Genomic DNA, 7,861 nt, shown 5'->3' on the forward strand with positions numbered 1-7,861 from the left:
TATGTGGTCCAATCAGGTGCCGCCACACCTACACCTGAGCACCTTCAAACAAGGTCACATACTGAAGTCCAGTCAGTATATATCTCCAAAAAACAGGGAAAAAAGGAAAAAAAGAAGAAAAGAAACACAACACCCACACTATGGATGCACGAAGTACATCAGTCGAATCCAAAGGCATAATCATTAAAAAGGGAAGATGATTATATCTGTAAAGTATCAATCAATTTAAAATATTTGCAATGAGGGAAGAGAGTCACACAGCAAAAATCCTATCTAAGTGTTCTGATCTCCCTCATTGCAAACTCTGAAAGGTGCCCTTCTATGGTCTTTTGAACTCAACTCTGTCCTGTGAGCATATAAACAGGCTGGCTTCACACAAGATGATTTGTGCGTGTTTGGGAGCTTTTATGCTGCAGGATGAGGAAGAAGGTCATTTTATGTGAATTCAGAAACATCATAAACTGTTGGTGTTCCAGTTGCGTATCACCTGATGCATGTGAGGGGCTCTGGAGCTCTGATGGGCTGAATCAGCTGGAAGATGCAAAAAATGAGCTAAAGGGAATGATTACGAAACATTCATCTTGTGGTCTCAAACACCCAGCATTGACATCAGAACATTTATTTTAATTAATGCTGTACTATTCCTGAAATCGAGCACATGCATTTAACGGATTACAAAAGTGAAGCCTTTGATGTCTTGTTTAATTCAGGATGACTGTAGCTCAGCTGATGCTCCGGATTCTGAGGGCATCAGCTGGTAGACGGCTGATCGCACGCCCAGAAAATTGATCATTCTACTCTGAAATCAAATTACTTCCTCGTTCTTGGGCATTATTTTGACTTTTTTCTTCTATCATGGTAAACTTTTTCAACCTGAGGACCTCGACTGGCTCCCTGGCAGATCTCGTTCCCTGACGGTGTTTAGTCCGCCCTTGTGGTGAACAATTAAATGGGAGAACATGCAGCATTACCAGCTGTACATGTCGTCATTAAAGGTTTGCTCCAGGCTGCCTGCAGACCGCCATGTACCCAACCATTTGTTTTGACTTGTCTGCTGACTTGAGTTATTGAACGCAAGCACATAATGCCTCTTTATGGAGATGCCAAGTTACTGGAACACGCTTTAGTTTAAGATGACAATTTAACCCATTCAGACCCAGGACTTTGACCTAAAAAAGGCGTTTCTAAAACATAAGGATTTCCACTGCAGAAACTATTGAGCATGAAATAAAAACAGTTTTAGGAGTGGACTTGCCTGTATTATGATGCACTGATTCTGCCCTTTTGTGTATCGACAAATTGTTTTAAATGTTGTGTTTCTTTAACTGAGTAGAAATATGCCCCGCTCTTCTTTTATTTTTTCTTGTATGAGAACATTTCAGAAAACACACAGGTAGCGTTTGATGTGCAGGAGGGCCTGAACGGCATACCGTTGGGTCATCGTGGGTATTTTAATGAAAGTTTAAATTTAAATTTAAGTTTTATTCACACACACACACACACAGAATCATGTTCACATAGCTATAAGTTAACAGTGTGAATCAGGTCTCCGGAATATGGAAGCATATGAGGGACTATATTCAAATTAAAATGCATTTGCGGAAATGCTTTTTCATTTTAAGAATGTGCCCGCATTATTTGAGTCAAAAATGCAATTGATAATATATAATCCGATTTGCATTTTAATTTTCGTATTCAACACTGCTTATTCTTGTACTTAATTCAAATTAAAAAGAAAAAGACGTTTGAGATTTAATTTTCAAATCATGCCTCAGCAAATAGTTCACAATATTCAATTTTAAATCTAAAATTTGAAAATTAAAATGCATTTGCAGAAATGCTTTTTCATTTTAAGAATGTAGCTGCATTATTTGAGTCAAAAATAAAATTGATAATATATAATCCGAATTGCATTTTAATTTTCGTATTCAACACTGCTCATTCTTGTACTTAATTCAAATTAAAAAGAAAAAGACGTTTGAGATTTAATTTTCAAATCATGCCTCAGCAAATAGTTCACAATATTCAATTTTAAATCTAAAATTTGAAAATTAAAATGCATTTGCAGAAATGCTTTTTCATTTTAAGAATGTAGCTGCATTATTTGAGTCAAAACTAAAATTGATAATATATAATCCGAATTGCATTTTAATTTTCGTATTCAACACTGCTTATTCTTGTACTTAATTCAAATTAAAAAGAAAAAGACGTTTGAGATTTAATTTTCAAATCATGCCTCAGCAAATAGTTCACAATATTCAGTTTTAAATCTAAAATTTGAAAATTAAAATGCATTTGCAGAAATGCTTTTTCATTTTAAGAATGTAGCTGCATTGTTTGAGTCAAAAATAAAATTGATAATATATAATCCGAATTGCATTTAAATTTTATTCTTTACGCTGCACATTTTATGTCATAATCAAAAAGAAAACAAAGAAGACATTGCTTTTTCTTTTTCATGCTCTGCCCGCAAAAAAGTGTACAATATTCAAAATGAATTCGCAATCCCAGCGGCGCAGGAGAGTGACGTCACGGCTTCTCCTGTTCTCCAGCTGCAGCCCAGAAACCCTGGAAAATGCTCACGTTTTTTAAGGTGACATCGTATTTTGCCGATTTCCCAAAGTCTGTTAGAAAAGGTCTGGTTTCCTACAACTCTAACAGAGTTCTAGATGTCAACATGGGACACAGACAGTAGCAGCGTTTCTCTACACGGAGCGTTGGTGCCGGGCTGACTCCTCCTATTCAGACACGTGTGTTTGTTTACAACCTATGGAGCACGAAATGCAAAGAGGAGCAACGTCGACCGACAAGGTACAGTAATATTACCGGATTTTGCCACAAAAATGACTTTACTAGCATTTTTGCTTGTTTTTAGCATAATGTTTGCATGTTGAGCATGTTATTTATTTATTCCAGCTTTGTACATAGACGAGTTGCATCAAGTCCAGGCAAGGGACACGCAGAAATTCTACCCCTGTCGTTGTCCAGCGTGACAGTCTGACCGTCAACGGTATTTTTTCATACAGTAAAGTTGTCACTTCTCAAAAGTACACTTCATTGCATGGTCAGATGTGATTATTATTGTTTTCTGAATTTGGAGAGCAGAGTTTGGCATACAGGCATACCACTGACTGAGGAGCCAGAAAATGTTTTAGAGTCCAGGTACATTTTTATGGCTAAATATTTACTCTAATCTAAATTGTATGTTTTGGTCCTGGTTATAGCATGCATTTCCTGAAAATGACTGCTGAGGAGCAGCATGAGTCTCCAGATGAGGAGATCAATTATTTGAGAAAAACAATGTAAGTGAATGTTTGTGAGTCTTTTTGTCTTGTTTTGTTTTACTCGTGTGTAATTGGCAAAGTATTCAAGGCACTTGCAATGTCAATGTCAATGTCAATGTCAATTTTATTTATAAAGCACATTTAAAAACGACCGAGGTCGACCAAAGTGCTGTACAGCATACAAGAAAATAAAACAATACCAAAAGAAAAACACAGTACACAGTGTAGAAACAATAAAATCACTAACATACTAAAATGATCAATAAAATAGTAATAAAAAACATAACAGTACACATACAGTGCACAATAACTTCACACAGATGTGGGGAACTAAGTTGTCACACACTATAAGCCAAAGAAAATAAATACGTTTTCAAAGAAGACTTAAAAACCACTAGGGTCTGGGCAGATCTAACATTTAGTGGCAAACTATTCCACAGCTTAGGGCCGGCCACCGCAAAAGCTCGGTCACCTCTAGTTTTGAGCCTAGATTTCAGGTAGGCTTCATTTTGTGGTTGATTCAAAATTAAATGTACCTGCGAATGCCTTGAATTGTTTGCCAGAAACACACTGAAGAAGGGGGATACGAAAACGTGTGACGATAAATATATATATATATATATATATATATATATATTTTTTTTTTTTTATTGTATTTTTATATTTTCAGCCACAAAAAGAGGGGTATACCTTAAATACATAGAACACAAACCCCCACAACTCAATTTCCAAAAAAAAAAAAGTCAAAGTCCATACATACCAAAACATATTTCATAGTGCTATAATCATGCCAAATATACTAACCAAAAATTCTACTCAATGCACTAATTGATAATACCAGATAGTACTACCCTATCTGTTCTATCAATGACTCTGAAATAATAATTAAATAGTTAAATAATATTCCTACCTACTTCTTGATGAAGGGGACTTATAAAAAAAAAAAAAAAAAAGTAGGAAACACTTAATGTCATTACTTTCTTATCCTAAGTTGGGGCTGGTCCGTTAAAGAACCAAAATGATATCCAAATATATACCCTCAAAACACAACGAAAACAAAACCAAAAAAACCTAACAAAACAAAACAGACATAAACGGTGGGAAAACCCCACTTAAAACAAACACGACAACAAAACAATACAAACCATTACACTCAGGTCTTATCATTGTCACTATGCCTTACAATTACCTACGGATTTCTTAAAATCAAATTCTGTATGAGATTGCCATATTTTTAAAAAGTCTGAGGATTTGCCTTTCCTCTTGTAGTAAATATCATCAAGTGTAAGGAGCGTGAGAGTTCGTTCCACCAATGGGCTAATACTGGGGGTTTAGATTCTTTCCAATTTAAGGTTATACATTTCCTGGCTGCCAACATAGCAAGATAAATATATTTTTACACTTGGAATTGCTGTTCCTTTTATCCTTTTGAGCTATACTTTATTAGGAATTCAGCACACAGTTGAGTGCATTGTCTCCTATTTATTTTACTGGTATGTAATTCCATTCTTATGTGTTTATGTATGCTCATCGATGATCCTGGTCAGAAGTTCAGGAAAAGGAGACGGCTCTGATGAGGAATATATTCCTCACCTTTGTTTATGGTATGCTTTACTTATTGGTTGTATATCAAGTATTTAGAAAATGTATAAAAGTACATATGTATTATGATATATACATATCATATACATATACTGTAATATGTATAGTACAGATTTTATTTGAAATGATAAAGTACTATTAACACTATATGATATAAAAGTGAGTAATGTGACAGTAACAGAGCTGTTGTTTTTTTCTCAACTAACAGGACAACTTCAGACTTCGAGAACTTCCAAAATCACATCCTGATGTTTGCAGGAAAGCATTTTGGCTTTAGCCCACCTGTATACACAGCTCAGACATTGCTTGTAACACTTGGTTACAACCACCGCCTCCCTGCACGAAACCGTGATGGGACACAAGATGTAAGTTGTTGGGGTTTTTTATATCATAGTTGTCTGACACCCGAATAGATTCTTAGCACTGTTACCATATCTCGTTGTGAAATTGTTTTAAATTATGTTGTTGTTTTTTCCCAAGTTACCGATGGTTCTACAATAAAAACATGAAGAGCTGAAGTGTGTATACCCTGAAAGAGAAAAAGGACTATGGCTACTGTACATCCCTGAACTACAGAAGGCCACTCTTTCAAAGAGGCTTCAGAGTGGAAAGGGCCTTCCCAGGAGACAGAGTCTGAGGCCTGGAAATCCAAGGCCCCTGGGTCTGCTGCCATATCACAGCCACCTCCTACACATGGACTGGTAAAAACTAAGGTGTCACGTGGAGATGCAGGTCCTCGTGATGACAGCTAAAACTTTGATTGCCTGTTGTTATATCTGTCTCAATACTCGGGAGCAAAGCTCCAGGATTTCAGGACAGAGTAAAATAATTCACCGACATAATTTCTTGTTCATGTCTTGTCACAATCCCTAAATAAATGTAGCTGTAATTGCAAATGATCTGATTATCATAACCTATTTTCTCATAACTTCTCACTTGAATCAAAATCTCTGGGAGATTCTCTGCATTTGGTGTTTTTCACAATGAATATAATTCGGAATCGGAAAGATATATATATTTTTTATTCTGTAAACAAGGACAGAACTCAACATTTCTGACTTGTACATAATAAAATGTATAAAAATAAAAACTATTTACATTGAAAGTGTAACCCAGCTAAACACTGTTATTCACACCAGCCAGTGCAAAAGAAATCCGGTGTACTGGTTGTTTGGAAGATTACAGATAGGTTTCCTGACCCAAACTACACAGCTTGGGATGACAACCTGATTTCCTTCCGCATGCCGCAACTCTCAGCTCCACTCCAGGCTTCTGGTGGTCATCGTGGCGAAGATGTTGTTCCAGGCAGCCCGGGCCGGCCACAAAACCCCATCTTCTAATATAAAATACTGCATGTGTGCCATATGATTACTTATGCAGAGCTTCTCCAGGTCTGTGGGCATGTCCCTGCAGTTTGTGCAGCTGGGGTTCATCTGGACCACCTGGACTTGGACGCTCAAGTAACGCCATCACATCAAACACCAGGCCTGGCAGCCTGGTCACGACCTGCCCCAGAAAGGTTTTCATCTGTGGTGGAGTCAGGGCTGTGAGGTTATCCTACACATAAAGCATTTATTTGATATTTTATGTTATTGTACGAGATTGCATTACGAGATTTCCTGGATGACATGAGTTATCTAACCCAGCTAACAAATAAATAAATGTTACGCCAGAGAGTTGCCTTTGTAATTGTCTTTCCACAGCCAAACCTTATTTTTTGACCCTTAGAAACACGTCTACCTGCAAGTAATAAATTACCCTCTCGATTGTAAATGCAGTGATGTAAGTTAGATGTGATCTGCACACATCAAGCCAACATTTCTTTATAAAATAACATGCTCAACATGCAAACATTATGCTAAAAACAAGCGAAAATGCTAGTAAAGTCATTTTTGTGGCAAAATCCGGTAATATTACTGTACCTTGTCGGTCGACGTTGCTCCTCTTTGCATTTCGTGCTCCATAGGTTGTAAACAAACACACGTGTCTGAGTAGGAGGAGTCAGCCCGGCACCAACGCTCCGTGTAGAGAAACGCTGCTGTCTGTGTCTCATGTTGACATCTAGAACTCAGTTAGAGTTGTAGGAAATCAGACCTTTTCTAACAGACTTTGGGAAATCGGCAAAATACGATGTCACCTTAAAAAACGTGAGCATTTTCCAGGGTTTCTGGGCTGTAGCTGGAGAACAGGAGAAGCTGTGACGTCACTCTCCTGCGCCGCTGGGATTGCGAATTCATTTTGAATATTGTACACTTTTTTGCGGGCAGAGCATGAAAAAGAAAAAGCAATGTCTTCTTTGTTTTCTTTTTGATTATGACATAAAATGTGCAGCGTAAAGAATAAAATTAAAATGCAATTCGGATTATATATTATCAATTTTATTTTTGACTCAAATAATGCAGCTACATTCTTAAAATGAAAAAGCATTTCTGCAAATGCATTTTAATTTTCAAATTTTAGATTTAAAATTGAATATTGTGAACTATTTGCTGAGGCATGATTTGAAAATTAAATCTCAAACGTCTTTTTCTTTTTAATTTGAATTAAGTACAAGAATGAGCAGTGTTGAATACGAAAATTAAAATGCAATTCGGATTATATATTATCAATTTTAGTTTTGACTCAAATAATGCAGCTACATTCTTAAAATGAAAAAGCATTTCTGCAAATGCATTTTAATTTTCAAATTTTAGATTTAAAATTGAATATTGTGAACTATTTGCTGAGGCATGATTTGAAAATTAAATCTCAAACGTCTTTTTCTTTTTAATTTGAATTAAGTACAAGGGTCCGTGTATCTTTTGGTCATTGGATTTTTCCATCATGAGTGGGAATCAAAAAACAAAAAACCATTGGTTTATTTGATTTTCCTTTTAAAACAAAAAACAAATATTGAATTACACAGCATTTTTTCTTTTTCTGTGTTAATATGATTTAACAAAGATTCAAAATACGCTTTTATTTCGTTTTCTATT

At 36.0% G+C, this 7,861-nt stretch overlaps 1 long non-coding RNA gene across 1 annotated transcript; it reads left to right on the forward strand.

Annotated features, from left to right (window-relative positions):
• Window positions 1-2,391: 2,391 nt before the first annotated feature.
• Window positions 2,392-5,503, forward strand: LOC133450934 (uncharacterized). Its single transcript, XR_009783138.1, has 6 exons — window positions 2,392-2,811; window positions 2,917-3,010; window positions 3,225-3,302; window positions 4,832-4,888; window positions 5,095-5,251; window positions 5,367-5,503. It is a non-coding gene; the product is annotated as an uncharacterized LOC133450934 (long non-coding RNA).
• Window positions 5,504-7,861: the final 2,358 nt, after the last annotated feature.

Source organism: Cololabis saira, chromosome 9, assembly GCF_033807715.1.
Source record: "Cololabis saira isolate AMF1-May2022 chromosome 9, fColSai1.1, whole genome shotgun sequence".
Taxonomy (NCBI): Eukaryota; Metazoa; Chordata; class Actinopteri; order Beloniformes; family Belonidae; genus Cololabis; species Cololabis saira.